Below are 27,486 nucleotides of genomic sequence, written 5' to 3'. Positions count from 1 at the left end.
CATAACAATTGCTATTGCCTGTCATTACCCTCTTCTTATGGACTAACATTTGTGTACGTGTGTCTACATTAATGACTCATGTTGTGGGGACGGTCATCTGTTTATAGCCAGACTGGGGACTCTATGGGGGACAAAAACAAGTCCATATGAGGTAAATCATCAACATCTTTGAAAACAAAGATGCGGCAAGGTGGAAAACCACAAATTAAATTGTGAAAACAAAAAACAAAATTACGGAACAAACCCATTGGAGAAAACCAGACTTGCAGAACTACAGAGAATAACAAAGTAGGATTAATGACGAGGATCTGACAATGAACACTGAAAACCAAGGAGCATATATGCTGGGATGGCTTATTAGCTGAGTGGTGCAGGTGAGTAACAAAGACAAGGCGCAGGTGATTAGATGATGAGAGGCAGCTCAGGATGTCTGAGATAGTGATAAGTAAACTGAGCAACTGGCTAGAACAAGGACTAAAAACTAAAAAGAATGATGAACTAAGGCAAAGAACATAAGTGAACCAAGGATGAACCAGCAAAATCAAAACATAGAAAACCAATGCACAAAAAACCCATGGATCATGACACTGGGTATATTCTATTTATATTCTACATACTGTCAGTACTGTGCGCAGTCGTTTGGTTCTGACTCCATGAAGCAGGCAAATGTGACAGTGGTAGCCTCATTGTATACTAACAGAAAGACTGCCTTGTTGGAGCTTTTTACCTTCTCTGGTCTTTTATGATGATTTCCACAATACGCACACTTAGACAATAACCATAGAGACAAACACCAACTAAAGCAAAAACTGCTTTCTTAGCACGGCCCACAGAAAGATGTACAGCTTTTTACAGACTCACAGAAATGGATGACGGTATTTCTTTTTTCTATGTTCCTCCTTGTGACCTATTTGTTACATTTTATAGGCTGCTTTGTTAAAGATGTGGGTGTTTGTTTTATTTTCTACAATTATGATATTGGTGTGACTGGTATAGAAAAAGGCAGTTTAAAAAAAGAACTGGAATTTTTGTCCGTAAAGAAGCAGACGACGATCTCTCCAGCATTTGGTGCATTAATCCCAACAGCTGTTACTTGAAGGCTACTGGTAGCGCTGGGTAACTTACTGATCCAGCTCCTAGCTCATCTAAAAATGCTGCCGCAACAGCCGATAAGACACCAGGTGAAAGGGGGAGCCAGGGGAACCAGGTGAAATAGGAAGTGTAGCTATAGACAGAAATCTGTTCGTGGGCATGAACAGTTGGGAGAGTTTCCTCAGCTGAGAGAGAAAGAAGTGAAACAGCTGAACTGTGGAAACTGTAGAATAAACTGCCACAACACAAAGTTTGCAACTTTTAGCACCAACAGCATACAGCTCAAGCTCTGTGGGGAGTCCTGCGTCTACCAAACCACAGCTCCTTCTCACCCGCCTTTAGTGTTAACAAAGAGCTATTCAGGAGCGAGAGAAAGCAAAGCTGTGAGCCAGTTTCACAACAATTATAAAGAGGAGGACACCTTATGAGTCCTCATCAGAAGCTCATCTCAGGATGCAGATAAACTGGTCTGCAGTTAATATTTGTGACTGAATCACAAGTGACTCTGCTCAGCCATAACATTAAAACTTGCTGCCTAATGTTGGGTATGTCTCTGCATGTGATATTTGGGGGAATCTTGTAGTGTCTGGCTCCTTGTTATCATGTGGGTTGGTGGATGAGGATATATATTTGTTGTGTTATGCCTCTTGAGCTTGCTCAATCGCATGAGAAGTTCAGAGGTCAAGTCGATGCTTTAAGTATTTTGTGGCGTTCCTGAGAGTTTTTGAACTGTGGCAGAGGAGGATGCTGCCATTGTAGTTTACTGTGATGATGAAGTCTCAGAGACTTAAATGTTATGGATAATTTGTGTATACATCTTTTTATGCATTCATAACAACAGTTAAATGGGAAGAGATTCATAAGGCAGTGTGTACATATGGTTATCTTTTATAAATCTCAATTATCATGAAACTATACATATGAGCACAAACCTGATTTCTACTCCCATGTTTTGCCATGAATGTATGCAGATACTCCCTTGATTCGTCTTATTATTATTTGCATATAAAAAAAGGCACAGTGACTAAATAGACATGAGAATGAAAGCAACAGTGAAGGTGAAGTGCTGTTTAACCGAAAGTCAAATCGACAAACTGTCCAGTGACAAAGAGAAAATTAAATGTGATTTATTTGGTCTGGAATCACAAACAGAGCAAAAAAAATGCTGAGTGGAAAAAACAACAAAAGTGATCAGCTCTGTGAGTTCAGAACAAACAACCCTGCAGAGGTAAAAAAAAAAGAACAAAATAGGGGAAAGTAACTTCTGCTTCACATGTAGCTAATAAGTGTATAACCTGAACAGCATACAGCATTGTATGAAGCTGAGGCAGACACACATGCACTGATGGATCATGGTATTTAGGCTGTTTTATGAAAAAGCCCTTTAAAACCTATAAGAAGGTATGAGACAGAGCACAAGATCTAAATGCTCTTTTTCAAGCTCATTACCAAGGTCTTCCTTATCCATTATGCTCGACCAAGTCACCCAGCTGCAGTTATTTATAGCATCTACGGGGAAGTAAGAGTATATTATAGAAACAAATGTCATCATAGTCTTCTGATCTAATTACAATCATACTAGTCTGCGGAATGTTTTTGTTTGATATCAGAAAAATTGTGTGTGTGCAAAATTTGAGGAATTCAAGTGTCCATATTCTCACCACACATTAGGTACATTGAAGATGAACACATAAGCATCCATTGGTCATTGTATCTTTTATTAAATACAGTGACCCAACGGTGACCATCTGTCCTGGCTATTGCATATGCAAATACTAAAACTAGCTCATGTAGCTCAGTTGGACTGAAGTAACCTTGTTGCATGATATTTCCCTGAACTTCAATAATTGTAAAAATGTAATCAAAGTTATAGTGGTGGACATTTATGCTGATTCAAAGGCATACAGCAGAACTGGTCTGACACAGAGCTGACCTGGTGGGACAAAAACATCCTGCAACTTGTGTGGTTAAAATGTTGATCTTGTGTTTCTCTTTGAAAATGTCGCGTTTGACTTTTTGTCCAGGTAACATTTAGACAACAAATTTCAAAACTTTCAACAAAACTGAATTCTTCAGGGGAAACAAAAATATAAAAGCTGTTTTTTCAGGACTGTATAAAGTGTGTGTGCCCACAAACAGACAGTTTTCCAAATATTTCTTGAAGGTCTGAAGTACGGCAGAGATGGACCTGTATCTCAGTCCAGTGTATTTTCGGTGCTGGTTATACCAGGTTAATAAAGTGTGGGCAAACACTGTGTTAATCTCTGTCCTGACACTGAGCACATCAATATCTGTTGCTGCACAAGGCTGAGCAACAGCAGCACAACCACTGTATGCACTTCCTAACGAGGGAAAGTGATTGTTGCCACGGTAATCCCTGACAGCTTGTCAATAAGTCATCTCAGCAGGTAGACCGATGGACATAGATGGGCAAGAGGCTGTCACAGCCGACAGGACACACAGGAGAGGATACAAGGCTGAACATCAAGACATTTTTTCTTCCCGCTTTAGAATTTTAGAGCCATTTTAGCAGCCAATGAAAAAGAAACAACAGCTGCTGTGAAGCCCAGCTGTGTTTCAGACAGGAGGCTGATTGTTGTGCTTATAGTGAACAAGAAAATCACATCCGTCTGTACAAACAAGGCTGCAGGGTGGACAAACACAAAGAAACTGAGGTTGATACTGATGCAGTGGGTAATGATTTGCTTTGCTAATACAGAAAACATGTTTTTGGATTTTTTTCAGTAAGTTCTGCAGTATCACAAAGCTAAAGAGCTTAAACTAAGAAGGAGAGGCTGCTCTAAAACTGCCTGAAATACCTCGTTTGTGACCAAGCTTCGTTTTGTGTCACTTATTGACATAAGCATGTGACAGATTTCCATAATGCCATACTATCGGATAGTTTTAACCATGTCAAAGTAAGAATGAGCAGCTGCCTCTCATGTTGACATTTTTAATCAATCAGAACAGACAGGGCCTTAAAGACACAGAAGATAAAATTACGTGTTTCTGTCCAAAGGTGACGACATGTTCAGCACAAATGTACACTATAAGGAAATAGTCATAGCACCAAACTCTGTTGTTCTCTTGTAAATAGATAAAATATATCTTTTATCATTGAAAAAAAGACAAAATGATTGATCAATATGTAAAATGAATTTAAGTAGGATCATTGAATGCACACATCTAAAATCAAAAGTTCTATCAAAAGTATATTTCCAGATATTAAAGTTTATACAAGATGGATATATTCAATATGTCAAGCTCCATGGTAGAAAGAGGACCCAAACACTGGACGAACAGGCAGGACGCAGCAAGTGAAGGACAAAATAAACTTTAATAATTAACAGAAAAGTAAAAACTGTCTATGTGCACAGGTAACAGGACTGAGGAGGAGTGACACGGGCAGCCAAGGACAATATATCCTGGGGGAAGCAATCAGATGAACAACAGGTGGGAGGAAGCTAAACTAACTGAATTTCAACAAAAGAACAGACATTAGAAAATTAAAACAGGAGATAAGGTTAATGAGAATGAGGCATAAGGCAACACTAATCAAACAAAACACAGAACAGGAGCAAAACAAAAGCAATGAGCATAATATAACCAAAAGTAACCCAATTAAACCATCCCATATAAACAAAACACACCTCAGAACCTGCAGACCTTCAATCAGTTAGTTTCTGAATATATGAAAAACTGCCAAATCTTTACTGTTACAGCCGCTGACCTGAGATGATCATGGACACTGGATAGTGTCATGTGGGTGACCGGGGTTTGAAACCTGACCTGCCCGCATGAAAGGCTCTACCTCCAGTACGGGTCCTTGGGCAAGACCCCCTTACACTACCTACCTGGGATGTGAGTGTAAGCTACTTTGGATAAAAGCGTCGACCAAATGCATAAACATAAACGTGATCTGGTACCTTTTCTTTCAGTTAATAGTTTTGCAGTTTGAACCATTGTTGTGGGTTCTGATATTTGTCTCTTTTTCTTGACTTAACAAGATTAAAACAATATTTTGAGTGCTTTTTTAAACTGTTTTAGTTTTCGAAGAACTTGTGTTTTACATCAACCCCGGCGTCACATTTTGCTCATAAATAGTTTTAAATTCACGATTGTGAGAGACGGCTCTTATCATTAACTTAAACCTGCTAATCATGACAACGTTTCTGATCTCAGTCTCTTTGTTTTGCTGATGAAGATATTTCGAGTGTGAACGTGACAGTGGGGCGTTCGATGTGTTTCTGTTGTCAGTTTTTTTTATTGACTGTCTGATTTTAGCTCATGCCGTTGAACTTGTTCTGTCTCTCCACCCTTCATCTCGCTTTATTTCACTGCCGTAATTACTTTCTCTGTGTCTCATCTCCTCGTTGATGAAATCTGCCTGATATCAGGAAGTGTGGTACTGTCACTACCTCTTCCCAGCCCTCCATATGTTTATCCTTTCTTTTTTTATCTTCCTCTCTCCTTTTAACACCTCTTCCTCTCTTGTTTTATTTCAGGTTGGTTGTGATTCTCTAAGATTAGAATCAGTTTTTAGCTCCAGAAAATGATCCAATCTGTCTTTGAGTCTGCCTCATCCTTATTCACAACCATCATTCCAACATCTCATAATCTCCTCCACCTCTGTCTCCCATTATTCCATCTATTCCATCTTGTAACTTTTTGAGGTTGATTTGCATATTTTTGTGAATATTTCGAGTGTGTTTGTAGATGTTTGGGTTTCTTAATCGATGTTTCTATTCGTTTTTACGAATGTCTTGATGGAGTTTGTGGTCAGCTATTTTTTGGTGGCCGTTTTTGTTTTTATTTGTGGATCTGTGTGCATTTTGAGTCTATTTGTGGTTGTGCTGCACATGTAATTTTGTGTTTCGTCTTAATTTTTTTGTCTCTGCAGCCGGTTTCGATCTGAGGAAACTTCAACTTGCTTTTTGTGTCTTTGAGGTGTTTTTTTTTTTCAGTTTTGTCTTTTTGTATAATTTTGTGTCTCTTTGTGGTTATTTTTGTGCATCTTTGTAGTAATTTTGTTTCTCTTTGTGAACGTTTTGGGTTCGTCTGTCAGAGTTAAGATGATAATGGACTGGCACAATCTCACTTTAATAGTTAAAAGTATTGTTGCAGTTAGTTTAATTAAATCATACATCATTTCAAGGTAAAATATATTCTTGGAGTATAATTATCAAATGAGTAAAAATAAGTAGAACAAATAGTCAGAATGACGTAAGACTATTGTTTTAGGCATGTCTGACCTACCAGAGTCAAATATGAATAGCAACCTATTCAACATTTCTTTTTGCACAATCGGGCTCCAAAGCAAACACAAATGGTTAGTTTTCGGCAAATAGTGGTTTTGTACCACCTTGTTTGCCTAGTGCTTCACAGAACAACCAGAGGAAATTGATTATACATTATTCTATTTATTTTTCCCCATCAGTGAGTTTAAATCCAGCTGATGACACCACATGCAAGTCAAGCACAAAAGTAACGGTAACAGCACAGTTCAACCTAATGCAAGAAACAACAAGACATGGTCATTTTGTGTGTCTTCGCAGTCATTTGACGCCTCTGGTGGTTTTCTTGAACATGGTACAGTATGATTATTTTGATGTTGTTGTTGTTTTCCATTGTCGGCGGTACCACATCACTAATTATAGCTCCTACTTTTTTGCCTTGTTTAATGAAATCATCTTAAAGTCCTGCATACAATTGACAACATAAATGGCAGAAATCTAATTTGTCTGCACGGATCCCATATTGTGAGCATGACTAATAAATCTATGAGAATGTTTATCAATCTCGAAATACGGATTTACAGATGGTTTTTTTCGAATGTGTTGACCAGAAGTGATCCCTCTAGCGCTGATTATTATTGTTTCCAAAATAAATTCAAATGCTTTTGTACTAAAAGCCATCTGAAAGTTACTTAGTCTAACCACTCCATACAACACCTGGATAAAAGCTTCTGCTTAATCAATGTAATATAATGAAATCTGAGTGAAGTTGCCTCTGTGTCGCTGCATCTTCACGTGCACCCTGATGATAAACAGCGGATCCTGCCCACATCGAGGGGATACTATCTGCAATGCCTGGTTGAACAGCGCTGAACTGTATCAAACCATGTACTGTAAAAAATGCTCTCTTTGTGGTCTGTGGTCTTTGTATCTGTTTGTTGTTGTATTTGTTTCTCATTTATGTCTTTTAGATCTTCAAATCTATGCTTTTGTTTCTCTTGCTCTGAGGTGTTATTTCTGTCTTCCCCTTGCTTCCGGCCTGTCTAACTTTCCCTCTGTGAGTCTGCAGGAGTGGACAACACTGACACATTGAAATTGCATCAGAAATCTAAATTTAAATGAAGTTAAAAGAGGTCAGCGAGGACATAAATATTCTGACTGCTCATCGGTCTTAGCTTCTCTTTATTCCCTCTGTCTGCATTAATCTGTTCTGTTCTCAGGTTTGAACTGAGCATGCTCAGTCCACCTTGGGACTGTTTCTGGAAGAAACATGTCGACAGATTTAGTGACTGTGTTTTCATTTGTGATGTTTTATCTTGTTTTACCTCTCATGGTGTGAAAAACCCTTTGATGTGGCAGTTTCTATGATAGCTTGCCATCTTAAGTTAGTTTGACACATTTACTACTACATTCTCAGCTTTGGGGTTTAGAAACAGATGTGGATCATCTGTGAGTTTAAACTTAGGTGGATGATTGTCTTGAAAGAAAAAAGGCCTAAACATGCTGAATCATTATGAGTTTAAAGCAGAAAAATGCAGACAGCAAACAAAAGATCAGTTTAATTTCTCTCAATCTGCAGTGTCCTTTCTTCATCGGATTGTATCACTTATGTTTTATTTCCTTTTCTCCTCCTTTCTTGCCTTTAATCAAATGCAGATTGTCTTTTAAATTCATCACTCAGACCTTATTTAAGTCTGACAAAGCCAGATACTAAATGTCTCTGTAACATTTCAAGACAAAAGGACTAACAATAAAAAATGTCACCTTTTGAACGTTGGAATCATTTAAGTTAGAAAATGTGAAAGTTCCAACTAGATTAATATTCAGACATTTTTTCCTGAAATGTCATGGTTCTACTGTTTTATCTTCCATATAGCTGCTGTAATTTTTCATAAATCCTTATTCAGACATAAAGCCATTACGTTCAGTCGCCATCTGATTATAGCATCGAGTGCATGTCTGAAAGGAGCTATAGAGGAACACCCACCAAAACAAATCAGTCATCGTAGTTATCACCTCTCACAGTCACATGCTCGAGGTTATTGCAGCCTGGTTATTGCATAAAGCCGGTCTACTGCCATGGCTGGACATCTTCAGATGCCTCGCTTTAAATGAAGCAGTTCTCATTATGGAAAAATTAAAGATATCAAGTGCCCCATCCGCTTTTGGAAGCTTTGACATCCTTTTGCTTTTCTGCAGCTTGGCCACTGCAGCTGAAAGCCAGTAATGTTGGAGATAAATTGTGTGCCTCATTTTCCTAATATTGTTTGCACAGATTCTTTTTTTTATTATCAGATAATCGCACAGGCAAGTAAAATGGGAATGAAATAACATTTATAGCAAACTGTTCAGTTAAGATGATTAAAAACTTTGAGCTGGAAATTTGTCCCTAAATTCTACTTGTTTACAGCATCAGGCCTGAAGCAGTAGATGTGAATCCACACCTTCAGTTCAGTCTTCTTTTAGGATTTTAATTGGACCCCTTTTCAAATGATCTAAATCCTTAATCACCCATAAACTAGCTCCCTCTCCCCATCATTAGCAGTGTCAGTACTTATTTATTTGCAGAACTATTGTCATCAGAAATCTAAAACTGCATTCCAACTGCAGAAATGTTTTCAGGGAACTATGCCCTTTTGGACAGTCCTTACCTTGGCCCAATCCCTTTCCACCCCAGGAACCAGACCCTAAACAGAGTTCCATCCAGCCTCCCTACAGAACTGTTAGGGAGGTAGTGAAATTATTTGGAACCTTTGAGATAGGGTTTTAATTTCTGAATAATGGTTGGTCATGTTTTCCTCTGTGTTTTAGAATCATCTCGTGTTTAATCTCCACCACAGCTTGTTGAAACCTGTTAACATCGTTGTACAGAAGGAATGGTTGTTCATGTTTGGAAATTACTTAGAAACTCGGCCATTGATCCCCACTTCAATCTGCTGAGAAGACACATGCACACTTAGAGCTGCTGTACTTGGGTACGGCTGAGAAATAAATAAGGAGATGCGGTGGCGATTGTGATGGTAAAAGAGCAAATCTGAAGAATGAAACATGGATTGTTCAACAGTGATACATTTAAAAACACAAATAAAAACAGCCCTTTAAAAATGTGTAACGTTAAAAATGATGAGTTAGAAGAACTGGAGCACACATCATGGTTTGACCCCTTTGTAGGCTGCTGTGTAACCAGCTCTACACCCCCAACACTCCAGCAAGGTGCAATGTTTTACATTTCAATTGGCTCAATTTGCATAATCTACCCTGGACCTTAGATCTCGACTAGAAAAGCGAAAAACCCAGAGCTTATATAACCTTTTAGCTCCTTGACAAAAGCCCTGTGGCGTTTAAATTCTAGGCGCTGTTGGTCAAAATGTGCCTTAAGTACAATAAAGGATGCTCTGAACGAATCAAATCAGATGCAGCACCATCGTGTTACTGTATCAGTCAGTCCCAGAGACACACTTCTGTGTCACATTGTATGGGTTTAGAGCTTTGAATAATGAATTTACATTACCACCAAGGGGCGAGTCCGAATTACATGACTAGCCTCTATAATGACTTTTAATGATGACTTGTTGTTGATGACAGTAACACATTAACACTTTGTTCATAAATAAAAAAACATTTTCTCATCTATATCCATTCATCCATCAGCTAAACCCACTTCATCCTGTTCAGGGTTGCAGGGTGCTGGAGCATAAGCCAGCTGAGGGTGGGTGGAAAGGAGGGTCAGATAATGGACAAGAAGCCAGCCAATCACAGTGCAGTGTTCTAATTCATTTCAGAAAGGTAAGTATGCAATAGCAAACAATCACTGCTGATGTTGGGCTCTTAAAATGCTTTACAGCATTTGATTGTGAGATGTGGTGCCTTCAGATAAGGCATAATCAGAGCTAATGCCAATCAAAATGCAACAACAGAATTTAGTGTCAAAAACTGAAAAAAAATGTCATTTTTAAAAATCAGTGCTGTGATTTAGAGACATTTTCTGGCCATACAAGAGTCGACTTTGTCAAAAGATTTAAATGGATGCCCTTTTTTTCTTGCTGTGAAATGAGCTATAAACTAGATAAACAGCAACATTAGGAAAGGTGGACTGTGACCAAATCTGTCAAGTCTTGACTGAATTTTCATAACATCATTTCTCAAAGCTGACAAAAATGAAATAAAGTGAATTTGAATTATACTAATGTGCATGTTTGTCTGAGACCAAAGCCTCATTCAAGCAGGGTAAACATTACATGGGGAGACTGAAGATTAATCATTCCCTGTGGTTCCTGCAATTGAGACTATAAATAGGTCTGTAACAGATATGGACATTCAGCAGGATGAAGCAGAAGAGAAAGCACACAAACAGAACTGAATGCGTTAAAATCTGCTTAAAGAAATTCAGTGATCCAGCCAGAAAGAAAAAGAGGCTCTAAATCTGTGTGAGTTTGACAAACAGTAAACACATAGGGTCTTAAAACATGCCTCCCAAAGAATAGCGCCCAACCTGTAGCTGGCATCACAACAGCACATTAATGAGCTCACTGGGTGTAGCTCTCCTGACACATTTGATTTATTTCTGTCGTAGGTTCCCTGATAAGCTTTAAAGTCTGTGTTAATATTCTCCCATCTGATTTTCTTCCACTTTTCACTTTCAGTGAAAGCAGAATTTTATCCTGAGATGATAAATTGTTGTCCAATAAAACAAAAAAAAGGGAGAGATTTACTTGAGAAAAATAAAGGGTGAGGCTATTTCAGCAGATGTTACTGTAACTATTATCATTATTTTTGTTATTGACTTAATCAAGATCTCCTGATCTGTCCCAGTGTAAAAAATTTAATCAAAATGGCTTTAAGAGCAAAAATAAATCCGAATGAGGTTTGTAGGTTGCTTCATAACCAATATAATTTTATTACTGCATCCACTTGGAGGTCCTGACCCTATCACCACTTCTCTGTATGATGGTTTAAACGCTGTTTAGTCCACCAGGCTGGATCTATTTTCATTATTTAATGAGTTTGGATTTGGAATATAGTCACGATCCCACATTAAAACCAGACATGGTACCTTTAGGTGTTGCATTTAGATACTTCTTGACACATCTAAACAGTCATTGACAACATTTTAAAAAAATATCATGGGATGAAAATGGCAGTTTTTGGCTCCCTTTGGTGCTACAGTTTTTGTTTACCAGCTGGGGACGTCATCACACACGCCTGTCACGCCTGCAAAAGTCTATGACATACCTCACCTCGCTGCACCACCCTGAACCTTTAAATTCTGGACCCACATGACAGATGACAAACATGATTTAGGTAAGATTATAAACCTCAAACTGAAATAAAGGGAAGTTGGGACTCACCCTGCAGAGACAGCAGCGTCAACAGTAGTGCCGGTCTTGGTCTCTGAGGTCTCTGTTAAGGTTTTGGGCGTCGGGGTCACCGCCTGCACTCCGACACTGTCGAGTGCTGAAGCAACACTTTCCTGGATGAACAAGTTGTCACCATCCTCTCACTGCCTCTCCAGAGGCGGAATCAGAAATAAAAGAATCCAGTCGTCTGATTGGATCCTTTTTTACTTTATTTTTTACATGTTGTTGGTTTTATTTTGGCAAGAGAAAAAGCCTCTTCCTCTCTCTGCTTCTCTGCTCTGCTCACGCCTCGCCTTCTCTCTGCCTGCCTTCGACAACAACTGAGAATGCTGGCTGGCGCTGGCTGTGTCTCGTCACCCGTAGCAACCAGTTGCTATAGCGATGGACCTGAGCTCATTGGGAGACGGAGGTGATGATGGAGATGTGGGGAGGCCTATGGAGGGACAGAGAGGAGCCGAGTTTGTTTAAATGGAAGTTTACCAAAAAATAGACAAGATCAGACTGTCACAGAAACTGGGAGGTGAAAGTGAGGAGGGAGATGAGAGCGAACTTTACGTTGGGAACTGCTTTCAGATGCTAGAAACTAAATCGTAACAAAGTAAAACTTGAACAAAGAGGGTATTAAAGTAAGTAAAGCTAAAGATTTGATATTCAATTCTTCAATTCTTAAAGCACTCAGATTTTCTAATAAACGTAAAATCTGTCTTACAATCAAATAAACTGAACGTCCTATCCCAGAGAACATGGGTCTCCATTTTCATTTCCTGTTATCTACTGAAACAGAATCTAAAATAGGCAGGTTAAGATAAGTGAGGACAGTCTTTTTTCATTTTCACTATCCTCTTCATGAAAGCAGACAACTCCCTCCAGTTTAAAATACGTGCATCATTAGCTGTAAATTTAGTTTCTGCATCATTAATCAGCAAGACACAAGACTATCAGTGACATTTAACTTGTCATCTCATGGCACTTTCAGTGTTTTGCATTGTTTCAGGCATTTTGTAGTTTCTTTGAGTCTGTGGCCCTGATGCTGCTGCCCCAACAGATGGCTGTAAAGCAGATTACACTCTCCACAACAGACTTTTAGAAGATATTTAACATCTTGCTGCAATGCTCAATAATCCAAGCTTCCTCAAGAAATACACTGTGTTATGTCCCGTCTTGTAAACAGCCCCAGTGTTGCATTTCCAGTCCACTCTGTTGTCCTGGGAAACATCAAGGTATCTGTGGTCCTCCACCACCTCCACCTCTCGCCAGGACTGAAAGAGCATTTGGTTTATCTCTAATCTCTCTAAAAGCATCCAAGATGAGGGGATCATTCCCACACCATTCCACAATGTGGTCAACCAGTTTCCTGTACTACACTCAACTGCAGAATCATCTAAACATTTCTGGAGGTGACTGAGTTGCTCTGGAAATCTGATGTGCACGTAGCGCAGAGGAAAAAGAAGAGTACAGTTCTTTGGGCTAATACCACCTGGACCTGCTGCGTCTTTAAATGGCTGCTGGGGAGATGCACGTTGGAGGGGAAGGCAGAAGGTTCTCAGTGTGTTTGGATGTTGGGGAGAGGTTGGTGAGGCTGTGCTAAGGTTAATATTTGGGATCTGTTTCATCCCTGACCACACATCCCTTGCTTTGTTCTCTGGAAGTTTTTTTTTTTTTGTCTACATCCCCCCCGACTCTCCATCAGCTCTCTACACACTCCTCAATTACTCCCTGTCTTCCTCCCAGAAGGCTCTTCTTGTTCTGCAGTTTTTTCCGATCACTGGTGACCAAGGGCTTATTATTGGGGGAATGCATCACTGTCTCTGTGTGGATGATAGTCACCACACAGGTTTAATATAGTCTGCCATACACAGTCATGTGTCTGATGTCATCTCTCACAGATTGGATCCAATTCTGTAACCTCAAAGCACTCCTGCAGAGTATCTTTAGCTTGCTGTTACCACATTCACAGTTCCTTTGGTGACACGTTGGTGTCATATGGGTTTGCTTGTAGTGGTGAGAAGTACCACGTTAATGTCTTTTCTTAATGAAGGAAGGGTAGAGGAGCTGTATGCATGTCTAACATTTATGCTGGTGGAGTGGTTGACCAACTGTAAATTGACTCAAAATTTAAAGTGTAGCAGAAAGAGGTGTGGTTGAAATTCTCCAGAGAACATCATGAATGTTTTGCACTGTCAGCAGTGGCTTACGGATATGGAAATCACATCAAACTGTTTTATATAAATATATCTATATATATCTACATACATATCTATATGTATATCTATATATACATATAGATATAGATATACATATTACTGGGATATTATAGGAATACTATAGGCAAAAACTAATCTCACATTTTTATTGATCAGTGATTTTGAGTCACCAGTTTGCTTTAGTGGCAGCTCTCTTTCTCAGATGAAAATACACATCAGGTATTTAGAGTTGGTTTTAGTCTTAAGATTTAGGATTTAGGATAGGTCTTTGGATTTATACTGTAAATGTTACAGGACACATTTAAGATAAGGATCATTACATGCTTGTGAGCGCTCTCTGGTGGACAAACTTTGTAATAGAGATAGTGTTTCTAATACTAACAAACTAAAAAAACTACTACTACTAACAAACTACTATCTATACACTCATCGTAGTTAACCTGACTACACATGTGACTGCTCACCAGTGTTTGATCCAGTACTGGACTTCTGAACTGTTTGTGTTCTAAGTGTGTTTTTCTACAAGCAAAGAGGAGACATGTGACTGTAAATCAGTGCAAACCTACAATTATCCCAAACACTCATGTGTTGCTTCAGCTGCACCAACAGACAGCTGTGTTATTACCGGAAGATCATTTTAATGCTTGATGGAGGCGTCAGCAAACCAGCTGCAACAAGACCCAAAATCACAATTTAGAGCCTTTATATGTTGTAATTATCACCTCTGCTTGTGTGGGAACTTCGGTTATAAAGAAAACAAGAAGCGTCTTGTGATTTGATGCTACTAAGTACAGCTTTTAATCTGATAGAGGATGTTTTATGCTCTTCTCGCAGATTTGTTAGCGCAAGTGAAAAGTTTAGATACAATCACTTAATTCAATTTTAAAAATTGTTTTAATTTTTCTAACACAGCAGAAAAAAGTTATTCCTCCTAAATCAGCTTCATGAGGTTGGCATTGTGTTAGAGATCATGTTAGGTGGTGGCTTTCTTTAAAGTTGCCATCAAATAGCTTGTAGAGTAAAATTTTTATCTACAAATCTACATATTCTAAATAGGCATTAGTTATGCTTTGTAAATGTGGACCATTTGAATAGATATTAAGGAAGATATGAGGTTTATGAACTTGTCCTTTCCCCTGATAAACCAATGAAAGTAGAACATCTTTCATCTCTTTAGTCCTGCTCACAGCAGCGATAACAAAGGTGACATTTCTCTGCAAATTCACTTAATTAAAAAAAAATCCTAGTCTAGATCTGACAAGGCTAATGCTGCGTTCAATGTACATTGAAAATCTGAAGTCAGAGGTCAAAGTGATATCCTTTCTGACACAGGTTTGTCGAAGAAGGTGTGAGAAAAATGTAGCTGCTTTCAAGTGTGCTTTGTCTTCATCAACAACTTTGTAAAAGACACAAACGTGTGAAAAATGCATTAGAAGTCCTTTGTCTTATGGGGAATTTGTTTTCTTTGATTTATATTAGTAAAGTTTCAAAAGTATACTAGTCTTGATGAGGAAAATGCCGTAAAACTGGTGTTTCTTGTAGTATCTCCAGTCCCTAAAGAAGTATTTAGGGTCTTTGGATTACTTTGGTTTAAATTTCACATGTTTAGACAACTGGGCTAGTCTTAACACACATAGTTTTGCTTCCATACATAGACAGTACCAACTACACAACTGCTCATTAAAAAGTGTCATAAACAAGCCAAATATCATATTATTTTATTAGTTATTGTGAGAGGTCAGAAGACCCATGCAGGCTTATATGGCATTTTGACCAACAAGTAAATAGAGAATCTAATTAGGAACAATGACACTGAGGGTGTATGTACTGAGAGAGGTGAAGAGGGGAATGAATACAGGCGAGGAACGGGGAGCAGGTGGTGAAATAGCGAAATGGAGACAAAAAAAAGGATAACTGAGGACATCTAGAGTATGAAACTGGTAAACAATAGTGAACCACAAACAGGCAGACAAGGCAAAAACATAATCAAAGCCACAAACCATGATGAGGATGATTTGTAATGCTATAGTTTTACAGGGAGAACTTAATCAGATGAAATACATTTGTTTTTTGGTATATAGGCCTAAAATAAATAAAAAAATAAGTGTTTTTTTATGTGGACCTTGTTCAATGTGGTCTAGATGGAGGGAGAGAGAGAGACAGTGATTTTTAAATTATGATTTGATCTGAGTTGGGTTACAGTGGCAGTTTTGTTGCTTTAATATGAAACAGTAAAATGTAAAACTGGGCTTTAGTTTTATCCTTTGAACCTATGCAGCCTATATATTTGGCATTTTTGCTTTTAAATTGTTGTCACTGTAGTCCTTTTGTTCAAAAAGAAGATAGCATAAGAAAATAGGTCTGTCAGTGATGACTTTTAGAGCTTCTCTTTCTGATTCTCTCTCTGAAAGAACTAATTAATACTTCAAATTAAAGTTTTTTAAATCAGCAGTCTGAAGTCCAGTTGAGTGTGACAGAAGGGCACAGCACAGGATTAAAGTGCTCCAGTTGAACAGTTTAGGGTATTAAAGCTGAATTAGACTCTGGAGATCCAATTCAAATTATTACAGCTTCTGATTTTTATTATTTGTTGCAGGATGGAAAAGTTGACGTCAGGTGTGTACCTGAGAAATCCACTCAAACGGTAAACTAGAAACCACCCAACATTGGGTAAAGGACCTGTAAATGAAAGGAAAAGCATCCCTCTCATGGCTCTGGGAGCTCTAGGATGAGGAAGTGCTTGTGTTTCAGAGCTACTGAAACACATTCCCTATCAATCTAATTGACATCTCAAAAAGTTAAAGTGTAATACTGTATCAGTGTGGATCTACACCTACCTAATGTGGTCCACAATTGCTACTAAATCATTTTAGCAACCTCTGTGAAGGTTGCACACTCTCTGCAATCTTTGGGGCCCCTTTAAGGGGTCAGGGAAACCCTTGATGGGAACTACTGATCCTGATCATATATCTAAAACTGTCCTCATTACAGTTTTTATATTCTTAATAACTGAGTTCTGATCAGAACCATGGATAGCATGATCTACATTATTATCATTTAAGAAAAGAAAAATTAGTATTTTATTAAACTTTAATCAGTAAAATAAGGATTGTTAAGTCCCTAAACAGTGGTTTAGAAATATTTCACCTTTTTTATTGATCTAATCCAAATTAGGAAAGTGGCTGTGATGTGATGAAAGCAGTGTTATCCCTAATGATTAAATATTTTGCTAACCAGGTATTTCAACAGATATTTAGACATTTAAGCTGCCATCTATGTTCATGTAAGAGCACTTTTACCAACAGAAATGATACAGTCACCAGTCAAAATGTACTCTATCACTGCGAAACAGACTGCCGTCAGCTTGGCTTTTCTGTATGCAGACCGTATACAGACTGTATACAGTCTTTGGACACACATGACATGCACGTTTGCCACTTTGGTTATACTAACCACCTCCACTGTCCATCTGGAAAAATGTCTATGAAATCCCAGTAAAGGAGAAGATAAAAAATTTTTTAAAAAAACCCTGCTGAATTTGCCCGTGAATCATCACATCTTCAGTTTTTTGCAATATCACAGTGATGCACTGGTAGTTTTCAGCACATGTATGAAAAACACATTATTAACGATCATTAACAAATCGTTCAGTGTTTTTATAGACATGGCAGTTTGCCAAAATAGAGATATATGAGCCAGAGTAAATACAATAAAACTTTAAAAACATAACTTCTTTGTAACTATAGCAAGCTATCTTTGTATCTACAATACACTGCAGACAGAACTTATAAATCTTCTGTTGTGTCTCAGGAAAAAGAACCTGCAAATTGTCAGAATCATCAGGGGTCGATGATGTAATCTGTTGACTAGAAAACATTGTAAGAATTTGAATAGCTTATAATATGAGTGACATCTAACAACAGTACTGACTAAGTGTTTGATTTGTCCAACATTTGCATCAAACTGCATAGACAATCATGAACATGTTTTACTGATATATTCATAAAGGGATAAATTGGTGGTGCTCCACAATAGAGACAAAAGTGAGGATTTATTTTCCTCACAATGCACTGTAGTTCACAATCTAACAGATCTTTATAAAAAATTATGTAAGAATTGATAGATGAACTGCTTTGCTACATTTCTAATGGGCTGCAGAAGTTCAGGTTGACACAACAGTCCGAGAAGTATATTCTTTCCTCTCAGAGAAAACATGCTTTTTCACCTTTTCATAAAAGAGAAGAGAGAAGATCTGGTGTACACATGAAAAGGTTGATGCACAAAAGCACAAGGATTTTAAGAAAATGCATTGTAAAGTCCAGAGAAATAAATACACTTACATTCAACATAATTAAGAGACATAAATATCCAACTATTGAGACTTAACTTAATGATTTGAATGATTTAGTAGTAGAAACAAGCACTGGGAGGTGCTGTTGATCTTCTGGAGTTATTGAACACGTGAAGCAGAGAACCATCTGATCCCTGATCATTGAAGATTTTCTGCTCAGAGGCACATCGGCAACATACATTGTTACTCTTCCTGAAGCACTTTTTATTAGAAGCTACGTTTTAGGTCTAGTTATAAAAACTATACGCTGATTAAAGAATATTTGTATCAATCACACATTTTTCTTCCAAAAAAAAAATATTGAGTGGAAAACTTGTAATTAAATACATTAATACATTATTATAAGACTTCAATTCAGTCTGGAAGCCTCCTTTTAGTTTATACATGAGACGATTATATAAAAACCACAAATTAATTACTTAAAGTAAAAATCAGACAAGTTGGCTGTCTGAGGGATTTAATCATCTGGTACATTATATTCATGAAATACTTGTAATTTATGATCAACCAAAGACTGTTAATTATAGGTTTTGGTTTATCAGTGATTAATTAACACAGTATTGCCTTTGATATTATGTCTTATTTCTTTCTTTTTAATACAAAAATATCTGTCCTGATGGTGACATGAAAGGATAAACATACAGGGTCTTTAATCAATAAAGGTAAACCTTGTGTTGTGTGCAACTGCTGTTTCATCAGGTTACAGCTGAACTGATTCTTTCTCTTTTCTCTTTTCTAAAAACAGCAGCAGGAGCCTCTGAGGTTTTCCATCTTTATTAGAAATCCTTTATAAAGTTTAAAGAAAAGAGCACGATATAAAGTTGGTGAGACTATCCTGATGCCACAGGCTGAAAATCATCTCACCCCATGGATACCTGACAGCATGCACAAATATATTCTGCCACCTCCCATTTATTTACTAACTTGTCTGTTTGCCCGCCACAGTGTGTCTGAACTGTCAGTCACGAAAGCAGCACAACACTGACCCTCTTTCCACTTCTGCTGCAAATTATACTCTCAGCAGGAAATTCCTGCTAAACTGCCCTTTACAGCGACTCAAGAAAAGTGTGAATGATGAAGTGAATTTGTAGTTTTACAAAACATTAAACAACAAAGTCATTTGCCATTTAGATAATTCATTGTTTCTTCAGTAAATCATGTATCCAAGTTTATTGATGCATTTTTTTTTATCCAGTCAATAAAAAAGACAAATAAATGAACACAAATATAATTTGGTCATTAAGCGGTCTGCTTTCTTAGAAATGCTTTGCAAATAAAAAGCAACAAAACCAAAAATAAACCCCTCACAGAGCTACTAAAGAGACGAAATATATATGTATATAACATAATAACACAAAATAAGGAAGGGATGCAAAAAAAAATAATACAACGAGATAAAAAAAAAGATCCCAGAGCCATATTGTAAGCTAAAACATAAAACTACAGAGATGAATTTGAATAATTAGAAAGACAATTTAAATAAAGAGATAAATAATTCAGAAGAGAGTAAACAGAAACAAACAATTACATCAGAAAAACAAGAGCAAATTAAATAAAAATGGAGGAATGATTTTTTTTTAAAAGTGCATAAGAAAACAACTGAACTAGACGAAAAACAGCCTCATGCACCACAGGATCCAAAATCACTGGAGTGGGATCTATGTGGACAGCAGAACATTCAAGGACAGACAAGAAAATGAGACACTGGAAGCAGCAGAAAGGTTGATTTACTTCTGAGCTGAACAACTGATGCAAGAGTTTCTGAAAGGCTTGACGAGACGTCCAAAGTCCTTCACTTTGTCAAGATAAGTAAAAAGCCTTCAGGAACACATTTTAATGGATGTCCAGACACAAGTTAGAGACAGATGGACTATTTTTACTGTATGTGACTTCTGGCACACTGACTAAAGGCACATATGTTTGTTTTTTTTAAGTAGACAGACTCAAGTGTAATTAATGGCCAGAAAAATATTTAACCAACCAAAACATAGTATTTAAGTAAAACTGTCAATTGTAGAACAGTTCCTACTTATCAGTCAAGCACAGGTAACAAGTGTCCAAGCATTTTCATTATAAAATTCTCGTTTATCAGATCAATTGTAGGAGTTTCAAGGTTAAATCTGTAAATCAGAACCTCCAGGATTTCAAGAGTTGGGTCAGTAAAGTTTCAAGTCAATCTTTTAGTTCGCACAGGCAACCCTACGTGAAACAAGTCCTCCAACTGAAACATACCCCTAAATACGACCCATAATGATGTCCTGTGATGTACTGGCCCTATTAGCTGCAGGAAGGATGCTTGACTCATAGGAGTGTTTTAGATAGGAGAATGAAATATATTTTCAAGTGTTTCCTTTACAAGCCACTACGTCCTTATTCGGTGCAATGAGGGGAATTGGTTGGTGTGATACATGCATTGCTTTCAATCATTCATTCATACATTCATTATGTTTGTCTAAATCCAGCATATGATATGATGATATGACTATTTGACACCATTTTGCTGGTTGCCTTGGTTACATGTAAACACAAAATGGTACTACAACATTTTGTTACTTCCTAGTTGGGTTTAGATAACAACATCACTTGTTTAGGGTTAAAAAAATTATCCAGATTAAGGCTGAAAAGCCTTTTTTACAGTGTAACCATCACCCTCACGGCCACCTGTTTTTACAGCTTCACATGCAGTTTCTCTCACGATCACTTGAAGTGGCGTATTATTCAAACGTCATTAGATGCCGTATAAAATAAGTTACTTTTCATGTATACTTTTACCATGTAAAGTTTTATTGTGGTAGGAATAAAGGGAAAAATTAAGCCTATTTGGGTATTTTGGGCATTTTAGATTAGTGTATAGCTCATTCATGTATTCAAATTCATTTTCAAAGAAACTTGTAACACAAAAAATTTTGCTTTCCATGGGTACTTTCATCGTATAAAGTTTCATTTTGATAGGAGTAAAGGAAAACAATAGCCCCATTGGGGTGTATTGTTGTTTGGCCTTATTGGCACACATCTCGGATTAATGAGAATTTAACATATTTCGTCAACTAGGATTTCTTAGGAGTTTTTGTATGTTGTTCTGGACACCTCATAGAAATGATCTAAGCTGCAAAAAATTATTTTACAATTAGTCTGTCATAAAATGCTACTTTGCCTGCAAGAACCAAACTATCCATGGGGTCATATTTGCAACAACGGATCCAACTGAAATAGTTATATAGGACGTTTCTTCATACCCTTCAGAATGACCAGTCTTGTACCAACCCTACAAGCAGCAGGAGGGAAACACGACTAATCACAGCAGACGTCATACTCAAATCTCAAAAATAATCATAAAAGGAAGGAAGGAGGGTGGATGCGAAGTCACGTGCTGCGCTTTCAACCACAGGTCTTTCTGTGACTTGTGATTGAGACCAACGTACAAGTCAATAACACAACAAAACTTCACTGAAACCCTTTTGTTATTTCCCGGTTTGGTTTAGGCAGCAGCATCAACTGGACAAGGTCAGAAAACAGTCATGGTTTGGGCTAAAATATGTGACCATCACCCTCATGGATAACATTTTCACCTTCCACGTGCAATTGTTCTCACAGCCACGAAAAGGTCTTGTACTGGGGGTTAGTTTTTGCGTGATTATTGACCAAATCTCCCTGCATGCATATGACGTGTCTCCCAAGTCAGTTCTCAAGTAATTCTTATAAACAAGTCTCAAGTCAAGTTTTAAAGTTTTGAATCTCTCCTTAAAACCCATCTTTTCCATTTGGCTTTTAACACCATGTAAGATGTTGATCTTAGTTTGCAAACATTGCACAGAAAGAAGCAGACCTGCCATTTCGTGGTTTTGTATTTTTTGGTGATTTCATCTTTCTTTGCGCTGGCACGACCTCTCTGAGAGGCAAACTAGCTGTTTGTGTTACTGTTATGTCCTCCTGTGGTAGTTTGCATGATTTTGTGGTCGTCTTGTGTTTTTTTGAGTCTCTTAGAGGTAGTTTGTGTATGTTTTGTGTAATTATTTTTGGTCTTCGGTGGTTTTTCATCTCTTTGGTCTGTAGTTTTGTGGTCTTTTGCATGACCTTGTGGTCATGTACATCTTCTTCTGTCCATTTCATCATTGTTTCGGAGTTTTTAAATTTAACTGAAATATCAAAAAGGGTCAGGACTTGTGTTCAGATGGACTCCTCTGTAACCTGTCCATAACAAAAACACACAACTAGACGACAAACATTTCCATAGCATATATTGACCACACATAACTGCTAATCAAATTTGAAAATAGCAAAATTAATGAATCAAATGAATCGCAAACAGTTGTTAAAGCTGAATATGGCTGACATAAGCAGAATAAACAAGAAAACAATTACATTTGCAACATTGAGATTTCTAACCATAACTCCACTTTTTAGAATGGTCCTGTATCTTGGATATTGTTTTTCTTTCCCTGGAAAACAGTTTTGATCTCAGATTCTTTCCAGCTTCTCCTCCTCTGCGACTTGTGTTTGAATTTTATTATGAAACACATGACGTGCCTCAATGCGGTCAGCCTGACCTGCAGGAGGGCTGAGTAGAAGATGGAGCTGCTCTGCATGTTTTGTTTATGTGTTTATGAACCCAAGTATTAATGAAATCTGAATGTAATAAAACTGTGTTTCCATCGGGAAAAGGCCGACATCACAGTAAATGATCTCACCATTCCCAGAACAACAACAATACACCAGCCTGTTATATTAAGCTGAGCCTTAACTGGAATCCTGCATGTTTCACAGTGCAATAATGATGATAATGATAATAAAGTCTGTTGCATAGGTTTATTGTGCTTAGATACACATCCAAGCACAATATGAAGCCAAATAATTAAGGAAAATAGTATGATCAGTTTGTGCCAACTCAATTATTTGTTAACACCTGTTTTATAATCAAATCCATTGGACTGTGAGACACATCAGCAAACAAAGTCAGTAAAATCTGTTTATAAAATGCATGAAATAGTTGGCATTTATATAATTCACAACATTCAGTTTTATTAATTCAGGATTAACTTTTGACTGGAAGGTAAGGATGCAAATCATTTGAAGTCAGAAATTGTTGGATTTTCTTGTGTAATGTTACAGTGGATTCAATATTTTTTGATTATTTGGACCTCTGTTAGGACAAAAGCATCATCTGATGGCATCAACCCAGGCTCTGAAGAAGTGAAAATGTACATCTAAATAACATTCTTCTTCTTGTGATTAGGATTATTATTATTTACAGCACTTTCTAAACAGAAAAAGGAAAAGCTTTGTTCCAAGAATTCTACATGTAAGGATGTAGTCTGAATTAGTTCTTCCACTTTTACTAAAGTAAAGGATCAGAGGACTTGTCCCTGCTCTTTTGGGGGATAGTGTTGCTTTCAAAGGAGTAAATGTTTCATCATGGTTGATCTCTGGGAGCCTGTTGGATGTGTTTTCTGAGTCTCGGTGTAGCCCATGCTTCATAAGCTGTGGAAAAGTTAAAAGAAAAAGAAGTAAAAGTCCATTATTTAGTCTGTATGAATGTGTGTGAGAGAGAGATAGCTAGCATTTATGTGATTAATTGGGCAGAGCAGAGAGAGCAGTGCGTCATGATGTCACGGGCCAACGGCGTTACAGTTGCGCACAGCACTCTGGAAGACAGGAACGGGAGCAGACATAACACCGTCCCGCTGTGTGAGGAATGCTCTGCCTAAGAAAAGTATCCAAAAGTGGTTAAAACCGAGTGAAACAGTCGGAATCCACCGCGAGCCGACTCAGCAGAGTCCCCGGTTGATGTTACCCGCTTGGCGGTGAGTTCAATGTACATTTTGAGTGAAAGCGCGTCGAGTAAAGGTAGTGTTAGCCGCAGCGTTAATTTAGCTGCTAAACTGCTAATTAGATACCTCGGGTGTGAGCCGCTTATGCCTCAGGTGTGCCACGTGTGTGTATTGTATGAGAGGAGAAAAAAATCCAGATAATTGATGTTAAATGGCTAATTTTGAATTATTAGTTTTTTTAAATTTAATTTACACTGGTAAAGTGAGACCTGTAAGAAGAAACGGGAATAAAATATATATAAAAGTTTATTTAAATTTTTATATAGGTCATTTATGTTATTTATTTTCACTAAGAAATGATGGCCTGTAGTAATTTAATTGAACTGAAATGAATAAATGTGGCCTGTTATATAGGTCAGGTTTTTTTGGAGGATGTGATTTGGTGACACTTGATGTTGAAAGAGAGGACATCAGTGACACCAGTAGTCTACATTAGAGAGAGTATACTAGCGCTGGATAGCCACCAGGCGGCTTTCCAGACATCCACTGATGAAACGGATCCAGTGCACTCGATGGCGAGCTGGAACAGAGGAATCAAGGACAGCTGAACCTGCGGTGTGGTAGGACAGTGAAACACTCAAAGATTAAAAGGGCCCCAACGATACAAAAATAAACTGAGCTCACAACAAAAGAATGAAAAGACAATAAGGAATGAACAGGACAAAAGAACACAATTTTTATTTTTTATTTTTGTGCGCATTTGATTTTTTTTCATATTCAATTATTGGTATTTGTGTCATACTGTTATTGTTGATGACTGAACAATACATTTGTGAGAGCTAAATCTTGTGTGAGTGTGGTCAATGTTGATGTTCCATCCTGGGTTCCATGAGCGTTTCCCTTGACTCCTGATAATTGGTCCAAACTGCGAATTGGAACTGAAACCTAATAATATCTGTAACCTCATCAGGCAAAGGGGGGTTATGTCAGCCTGTCGGGTGTCGGTGCAGAGCTGCGTTTCTGTGCCTGCTCTCGCACTGGCTCAGATGAGGTGTAATGGCAGCAGAATGCTCTACAAGTCTGAATGTTTCCTCTCACTGCTTTTAATGGCTCAGGATAAAGAGCTGGTTCCTGATGATAGGTTGCCAGGTAACAGCCTCATTCTGAACCATTAATGTTGACAGCTCTTCAGTAAATGTGCCTCTGTGGGTTGGTTTTAATGGAAATCTAGTTTTTATAGCTTGGTTCTTTAGTTATATTTCAGTCCTTTTCTCTTTAATTGTGTAATGAAAGTGTTTGGCTTTGTAAACCGTGTTTAAGAAAAATGCCAAATGAAAAACTAGTAAGATGGCTGCTCCAGATTGTTATTACTTAAAAGGAAGAAAACTGACTACATTTTCGATTGTGTCATCTGTAGCGCTTTCCATCACTAATCACTTATCTCTCACATATCAACACCTCTGTCTTTGTTGTCTCCAAAGTCGATTGAATGCAGAGCAGAACACTCTGTTCTATTACTGAACCTGTTCCAAATTACATCCGCTTACAGCCGATCAAGCACTGCATGAAGATGACGTGGGTCTCAGATTGTTTGTTGAAACAGCTGGCTGCAGATCAGATGAGGTCATTCATGGTAAAAATGTAAAACGCAAAGAGGTGATAGTCAGGTTAAAGCAGGAGTCCAATGAAGCTTTAACTGGAGTTTGCTTTATCAGACTGAACACTGTTCACGAATGACGTATGAGGAACACAAACAAGCACAAACACGCACAAAAACACATGCATGCAAACACGCTGCATAGTCTGATCAATACAAGCATATTAAGAAAGTATTGATTGAGGAAATTAGAGGTTTAATTAATCTACAAGCAGCTAGTCTGAGCCCTTTTGATACTAATCAATAACACATGAATGCCCCTGCTAAATATACAGCACCTTTAGGCTCCCAATCAATAACATGCTCACAGTCATCACACCTAAATACAAAAACCGTGTAACGCTTTCAGGTAATATAACATTAAATCCAATTGTCCTACACTACAACTAACATCCCTTGATCCTAACAGATACAGTGTGAGTTTGAAAATGTGTAAACACAACAGTTGACCTGAACCAGGTGTGTACCTGATGAACTAAAACACCAAAAAATATTTGAGTTAGTACTGAAAAATCCATTTGAGTAACTACGTTGGTCATAATTTCACATGGAATGAGTGAGAAGGGTTATTGTGTGACAACACACAATGAAGGTGAAGAAACACTTTGGTTTATTATCAAACAGTAAAACACAAAAATGCAGTTCATCATGATTACATTTTAAGAGATTTTTTTTGGTGGGATTGTTAAGCACAAAGTCAAAATATGCTGATAGAATGCAAAAAGATTCTGGTTGCAATGAGTCAAACCATTTGCCATATGGGACATGCTTCAAACACAAACATGGCTGGCAAGGTATAACAGCCATTAGGCCTGTTACAAATGACAATGTATCATATAATTGCATTTTGATTTGAGATAATCTTGATCATGTCTCTGTGATGGACTGGCGAGCTGTCCAGGTTGTACCCCGCTTCTCGCTCACTGGGAAAGGCTGCAGCCCCCCCGCGGGCCTGAAATGGATTAAGCAATGGATTGAAATGGATTGGTGTAGAAAATGGCTGGATGGATTAATCATTCTCTTTTATTCTCCTGTATGAAAGCAGATGGTTGAAACTAACAGATATTACATGTTTCCACAGTTCCATTTTTTTTTCTGTATTCATTTACAATACATGTCAATTAATCCTTATGGCGTTCTGTGAATTTCTTAGTAAATTTATAATACAGTATAATAGTGACGTGAAAATCAACAGACGTACAATTTAATTATTAATCACAATTATTTGTATGGCAGTTTTCAACTTTCTCAAATGTAAATGTCCTAACAACACTTACTGTGACATTGCTCAGACATATGTTCTATCATGTCGTACAATAATAATAATGCTGACAATCATCATTAAAACAGTGGAGCTGGATGCCACCAAATGACAGGAATATCACCAACTGCCCCAAAACGTCCTGTGCAAAATGAGAGCAGAACTGTTTTTAACTCGGTCGTATATCTGCATTTTCCATAATGAACACACAATTTTCAAGGGAAAGCCTTTTGATGCTGACGGTGTTACATCCTGTCAATCAGACTAACAGGTTTTCCTGAAATAGCAGTGGTTTTACTTTTTAGTCTGAGGGAGAGAGAATGTTGCACTTAACGTCACCATGGCAACCCCTACTGCCCCACAGAGCTCACAGCTGACAGGCATTTGATAGTTAACGTCTGCTCTATTTACACACAATTTGATAGATTAAGCTACAACTTTGTAGGAGTTAGGAAGACACAAGGAATGGTCGGTGTCAGCATTTGCGATTTGTCCATAAATTGCATAGTCAGGCAAAAAAAAACAAACCTTGATAATTATTAAAGCAGGGACTTCTTTGTAA

The 27,486-nt window shown here is 37.8% G+C and overlaps 1 protein-coding gene across 1 annotated transcript in view; it reads left to right on the top strand.

Annotated features, from left to right (window-relative positions):
- The window catches only part of cdc42se1 (CDC42 small effector 1), a 202,905-nt gene that overhangs the window by 157,346 nt on the left and 18,073 nt on the right, over positions 1-27,486 (top strand). The window lies entirely within an intron of this gene.

This window comes from Leuresthes tenuis, unplaced genomic scaffold (assembly GCF_036924035.1).
Source record: "Leuresthes tenuis unplaced genomic scaffold, fLeuTen1.0.hap1 SCAF_18, whole genome shotgun sequence".
NCBI lineage: Eukaryota > Metazoa > Chordata > Actinopteri > Atheriniformes > Atherinopsidae > Leuresthes > Leuresthes tenuis.
This window is presented reverse-complemented; position numbering and strand designations above follow the sequence as displayed.